Below are 7469 nucleotides of genomic sequence, written 5' to 3' on the forward strand. Positions count from 1 at the left end.
TAAGGCCCCCGGGCCGGGGACACGAACCGCGGTCGACTACGTGGGAGTCCAGTGACACAGCCATTACGCGAACTGCTGGTTCCCCATATCACTCTTCAAAATGGTTTCTCATGTCATATCTTATCGCATTAACCCATACATTTCAGACAGGCAATGATCATGGTCACATTGCAAATTTGTCTCCCCCAAAGGTCTAGAAATTGGTTTGCATAGTAGATGTGAACTTTTTAATTTGTGCATTATAAAACTAGAAGTTTAGGTTGAAGACTTCAGAGATTGAGTTCCATGAAACAATTAGAAGACGTGAGCTCTATCTAAAGAATCGGATGACTAAATGTGTGTGGATCGGAGATAATAAATTTGACAATTTATGGCAATCAAATTCTCACATTTCTATTTATTTATTCAAATTATAAAGCCATATAGAATGTGTGAGAAAATATAATAGGGGAAAGGAACTATGTCAGCAGAAGACTTCAACAGAAAAGGGAGAGTAAGAGGAAGGTAATTGTAATACGATACCAAATAAATGAAAGAAAGTAGAAAAGAGCAGATAAAAACTATGAAGACAAAAAAATAATAAGCTAACATTTAATGATTGTCAGTGTCCGCCCTCGGAACTTGGCCCTGTGAAGGATAAAGTTAGAGAAAGGAGAAAGATGCAGAGGTGGATGTGCAGGTGAGCAGACAAGCTGTGCTGCTCAGTCATGCCGAGCTTCCTTGTTATACATTTTACCAGGCACAGTGAACTGTTTTGCAAGCCTTCAAGGATGCAGTTGAAATTCTACAGTTAGAGATAAGTACTTTAGTGTATATGTTTTTCAACCTTGTTAATATCATGTGTGATCCTGCTAATGCATCATAGGTCAAGCCAGATTACTTATGCTGTTCTTCTGCAACTCTGAGGAAGGCTGTCTGAGTACACATCAATGAGGATAATGTGTAAGCCATAAACATTATATAGAATAGGCATCGCATGGCCTAGTCAGGGTCATGATGTTTGCTGTTCCCTCAGAGTATTTCCATAGAGCCCCTGGTATCTAAAGCATGTGTCAGCTGGCTCAAGTGAGTAATTAACAAGGCATGCAGATAACTGCTTCATACTGCCAGGCTGCATACCCTCACAAATAATGAATGAGCAAACCTCAGTTAAGACTAACTAAAAATAAAGGAAACTTAAAAAAGAAATAAATAAAAAGGCAGTTGTACACGATATTAAAAAATAAAATACTATTTAGCTTAGATATTTAGCAGATCAAAAATATTAATTTAAATAACTAACTACTAATTTTCACTATACATAAGTCTCACAAGTATATATTTATCAAAAATAACTCTATCTTGCAAAATATATGCATTATATGATTCATACATATTTAAACTATGTCAAAATAATAATGTAGCATGTATTTGAATATGTAAACATACAGAAACACACAGTAACTGTACAAAGGAATGATTAAGTGTGTTATCTCTGTGAGTTGAAGAGAAAATCATAGAATGGTACCTGCTGTGATTTGGATAATGGTTTGTACCTAAAGGGCTCATATTCTGGAAGCTTGGTGCCCAGTGTAATGGCTTTGGGATGTGGTAAGACCTTTAAGAGGTGGAGCCTAATGGGAGGGAACCACTCAGATGACTGTGGGCGTGAGATGAACACAGAGGAAATGAGAAATCTGCTTCCTCTCTCACTGCTCATGCCCACCTTACTCTTTGTCTCTGTCGTCATATTATGCAGCTCTGGGGCTGACCTGAGGCCAACTCTGTGCCTTTGGACTTTCTAGCCATCAGAGTCAGATGCCAAAAATACCTTGACTCATTTTGAAACACCTGCACATGCATTATTCCTGTTTAGCAACATAAAAAGAATGAACTAGGACTATATCCAATAGCATTCAACTATATGTTTAATGTTTTATTTATAATACAAAATAAAACATGGGCTTCAAGTAAATATGGCTTCATGTTAACAGTTGCAAAGACCAGCCAGTGGCATGGTGGTTAAGGCACTGGGTTCCCACATGGCCAAACATGGTTTGAATCTTGGACCCCATGGCTTGAGACACATTGGGCAAGTGTGTGAGCCTGCCCAAGATCCTGAGAGGGCAATGGAGGAAAAGGGATTGTAGCATGGCAATCCCCCAGCAGGTGATTTTCACTTTTTATCTCCATTTCTCCCTGTCTCTCCAGTGGGTGCATGCACCCGGTAGCAAAAATCTCTTAAAAAATAGTCATAAAGATGATTGGTAGATTTGTGGATGTCATTCATATTATTCTTTAAAGAAGTCTGAAATTTTAAAATAATTTATGTTATGAAAAAAAAATTTTTGAGGGGTTTTTGCTATAGAGTGCATGCACTAACCAAAAAGAGAGATAGAAAGCTAAAAATCACCCCCCGGGGGTATGGCCACGTTGTTATCCCTTTTCCTCCATTCTCCTCTTGGGATCTTGAGCACGCACGTGCATGTGTCTGGTGTGAGTTTAAGCCACTGAGTTCGAGACTCAAACAGTGGTCGACTACATGGGAGTCCAGTGACATAGCCACTATTCCAACTGCTGGTCCCATATGAAATTTGTTAAAATTACACTTCCAAGAAGATGCAGTAGATAAATTTTCTCTGTGCATCTTGAGGAATGCAACTGAAAAATGCAGGCATTATATGTAAAACATAAGTTCTTGAAAGAAGTCAGACTGGTTAGATACATCAGGACTCAATAATGAATACATCAGTGAGGTCCTTGGACCCCCACCCCCCGGGCCCCATATATCTCCTGATGGCTTGCTGAGGTGTTTATAAAGGGGGCTGCATGGGGTCTTGCCAGTACCCTTGTCCCTCCCCCCTGGAGTGAAGTCAGAGAGACAAAAGGTAGAGTCAATGAGTTCACCATCATCAGATGGCGATAAGGCCACTCCTCTGCAGTGTTAGTGATGACCACTTGGATCTACACCTTCCTACCCTCATAACCAGGAAGGTATCAATGAACACACGGTGTAAGGAAGGGAATCCCATCACTGACTACACAAAGTAACAAAATGCACACCCCTTACTTCTCAAAATAAACAGAGACCTGGACCTGGGCTTCTGAGCCTCTGACACCTGGACCTCTGTCATCACCAGCTATGAGAAGGTGGTCCCTTGCCTGGACATGGTTAAGGGATCTAGCTACAACAGAAAATTAAAATAAGATCCAGAGCGTCAGGACTTAATACTCAAACTATCCTGATACAAAAAATAATAATAATAATAGGCATAATACTCAAAATATCCTGATAACAAAAATAATAATAATAATAAGGTGCTATACCAAGAATTAGAATATCTCAACCTGAATGGAAAAAATAAAGTGTTGTGAACATCAAGATGACAGAGACATTAGAATTATTTTGACAAAGATTTAAAGCAGCTATCATAAAATGCTTTGATGAGCAGTTATGAAATACACTTAAATCAACTGGAAAAAATAGAAAGCCTGCCACAATCATTCTTATACCCATCAGAGAACTGAGATCACAGATAAACCACTGTCCAGAAAACCGGAGAAAAAGGCAAATACAGAAGAACCTCATGATTCACAGGAAGCAGAGACTAGGAAGAGAATTGCTGTCCTGGAGCCAGTGTGGCAAGAAAAAAATTCAAGGGGCACTTTTTTTTTTTTTTTTAACCTGAGAATCAATTTCACTTTTTCCAGAGTTTTGAACTTCAGGACTTCCACTAGGTTTTTACCCTGATCAGAGGAAAATTGGCTCCTGCTTTAAGAAGAGGAAATAAAATGCCACCGCTTTGAAATATTCCCAGGGGAAAACAACCAACTGAAACAGGCTGAGAGCTTTCTATCCTTTGTTGTGTTGTCTGCAGCAAAGGCCAGCACTTACAGGAAACAACTTATCAAAATTTTATCCGCCTGGAGGAAGGTTAATTAGCAAACTCTAGCCCCTTCTTGCCTTTCGGTCTTACCAAAAAATGTGAAAAAATAAACCCTTAACAATTCTTGCGAAGGGACTCTGTCCATTGGAAAACAACAACGAAAACAAGAGCTTTAGTCAGAAGACTGCAGAACATTGCTCCTGCCTAGAACATTACCACCACATCAGCAGGACAGCTCCAGGGTAACAACAGTGAATCCGAGCTAAGAAAGCTGCAAGACTCAGGCCATTGAAGAAAGTTTCCAGGAAATCTCAAAGACAACGGGGAAGAAGAAAACAAGAACACTAGAGGAAATTGAAGCTTATGATATTTAGAACTACAACCACCATTAAATGCTGACTACTCCTAGTTCATTAAATTTAGAACTGCGCACTGAAAGACTGCTTACCTCAGTTCCTGTTACTTCATACAACATGTATGACATTCAACAGAAAATGATGAGATGCGCTGCAAGGCAAGAAAACTCATAATCTGAAAAAGCAAAGCAAGTATCCACACCAGATTCATATGAAGAAGAGATTGTAGGATTAGGATAACAGGGAATTATAAAGCTCCATTATTAATATGTTAATCATTTTCTAAAAGAATTGATTTAATTTTATTTATCCATTCATTTAATTTGACTAGAGAGAGACATACAGAGAAAGAGAAGGAAAGTGAGAAAGCAAGCTACCAGGTCTAGGACTCAGACATGTGGGAGTGTCCAGTGCCTTGACCACCACGCCACCTGCTGGTCCCAATATGTTAATAGTTTTAAAGGAAAAAGTGGGCAGCATGCTAGAAGAGATGGGGAATGTAAGCAGAAATACTGTTGCACTAAGGGAGAACCATAAATATGAAAAATATTGAAAACACTGTTGCAGTTTATATGGAATACTGAAAACACAGTTACAGTTTAAAGAAGGCTTTTGATAGCTTACAACAGACTAGACCCAGTCATGAAAAGACTTAATGGGCTTAAAGGTTTGTCAACAGAATCCTATAAAGAGAAATTAAAATGAAACAGAATTTCAGAACTGCAGAAAATTATAAATGGTGTAATATATGTATATTGAGTGTATCAGACAGAGAAAAAATAAAGAAAAAGCCAGAAGAAATATTTGAAATAATAATGACAGATAATTTTCCCTACTTAATGATAGATACCAAACCACATATCCAAGAATTTCAGATAACACTAAGTATGATAAATACAGAAAAAAACTATACCAAGGTATTTCATATTTTTTTATGTGGAAAACAAAGGACAAAGAAAAGTCTTGAAAGATACATTGGTAGGTGGGGCTTCCACAACTAAAGAAGTAATGGGACATACTTGGAATTTAAGTATGTATGTGCAGCCTGTGGTGACCTTATAACCCTGTCCATTCAGCAATTTAGCAACTCTGTAACTTCCTATACCCCTGTGTGTGCTAGTGCATATCTGCATAATTCTATAACAACCTTATTAGATAAGTCACCCAATCAGAAGTAAGTGAAAATGTGAATAACCATATAAGGGGACAAAGAAACTAAACGGAAGGGCCCCTGGAAATTGGGGGCTCAGCCTTTGGATGTGAACCTGCTGAGCCAGTGTTGGATCTCATCATTTGCTGTTTTCCTGCAGAAATCCTCAGTGTCCTGTTTCTCTCTCTGAATATCCTGCAACCATACCAAAGGGTAGGAGAAAGGTATTTATATAACCTTACCGTTAGAGGAATAATGTAAGAATTATATCAGGGTTCTCTTCAGAAACCATGCAGGCAAGAAAAGAATGAAGTAAAATATTTAAAATGTTGGAAGAAAACTATAAAGCAACGCCAGTTAACTAATCCTTCAAAAGTGCAGACTTTTCAGGCAAATAAAAGCAGAGATTTGTCACCAGTAGAACTGCCTTGTAATGCATTGAAAACTATCCTTCTAAGAAAGCACAGTGATGCAGAAAGGAAGGAAGAGAAGTAGAGAAGGACTCAATGAAGGGTCTTCAGTGCCTTGCTCAGAAGTGCTGAGAATAGACCCCACGATCTTTTACCTGTGAATGTGGCACTACCGTCACTGGTTTCTAGAAGGCTTTTGTCATACTGAAGTGTCCTTTTACTATAATTTTCTGAGAGGTTTCAATCATAAATAGATACTGAACTTTGCTAAATGACTTCGGCGCATATATTAAGATACCACATTGTTTGCTTTTTCAGACTCAAAAAAGTGAATTACATGAATGTTTTTTTTAAATTGCTAAATCAATCTTACATTGCTACAAAAATCTTATTTAATAGTATGCTATATTTATTTTCATACATCTCTGGATTTATTGTTTTGCCTGTTTTTAGAAATATTACATCTACTGTCATGGTTTATTTCGTTTATTGTGACGGGTTGTTCTGTGCATTTATTTTCTAGGACTGGCATAGCAAGTTACCGTAAGCGAGTAACTTAAAATGGTGATTAATGTGGCTGGATCCCACGTGGTTGACTGCGTGGTTCAAGTCCAGAAGCCTGTGGCATGATGAACATTCTGTGCATGCCCAGAACCCAGAAAGGAGGTTGAGATGGGGGAGAAAGATTTGAAGTGTGATCATTCCTCATAGCTGGAGCCTGCTCACTCTTTTTTTCTCTCCCTGGTGAATGCACATGTGGAGGTGTCATCAAAGCACACTCTCTCTGAAACTCTGGAGGAGTCCCTCCTTGTCTCTTTCTAGTTGCTGGTTCGTCCTCGCTCCCTGGGCTCCATGACTTGCAGGCGCAGCCTTGCAATCTCCACCTCTGCAGCGGCGTGTTCTCTACCCGTGTCTGCATCTTCCTCCCTCCTCTGAGGACACTGGTCCTGTTGGATAAAGGTCCACTCTAATTCATTGGCCTTATTTCAACAGGATTACATCTGCAGAGACCCTATTCCAAGTAATTGCATGTTCACAGATGCAGATTAGGAGTCCGCATACCATTTTGGGAGATGGTCAACCCATAGTGTCGTTAGTCTCATGTCAGTGTTAGGCTGGCCTCATTAAATGAGTGGAGATGTTTTTCTCCTCTATGTTTTGAAGAACATGAAGTACTATCATTTTTTTTTTCATAAATATCTGATAGAACTCACTCATGAGCATACTTGGATTTTACTATGTAATCCATACGGACTTAAAGTATGTGGGGTTTTATTTTTGTGGCAATGTTCTGATTGCAAGTTTGTTTATAGAATGGACACCTGTACCAGCTGTGATGTGTCTTTTCAAAGAGATTCCCAAATTTAGGGGCATTGAATTGTTGATGTTATTTTATTACCTTTTATTATCTGTGGGATGATAAGCATTTTTAAAAAATTAATTAATTCAGAGAGAGAGAGAGAGAGAGAAAGAGGCACCCCTACCAGATCTTCACGCCATGATCCACCCCAGCCTCAGACAGCCTGAGCTCAGGTCTGGGCAGGCACCCCTGGTGTAAGTGAGCGACGTGGGTGAAAACCCAGGAACTTCCCAGCTTCGTAGAGCCTTGCGTTACCGCTGTGCCCTGGCAGCTGCCCTGGAGGGTAGGTGGTACAGTCTTTTCTCATTTTCAATCTAGGTAAATTTT

This window comes from Tupaia chinensis, unplaced genomic scaffold (assembly GCF_000334495.1).
Source record: "Tupaia chinensis unplaced genomic scaffold, TupChi_1.0 Scaffold000702_1, whole genome shotgun sequence".
Lineage (NCBI taxonomy): Eukaryota > Metazoa > Chordata > Mammalia > Scandentia > Tupaiidae > Tupaia > Tupaia belangeri.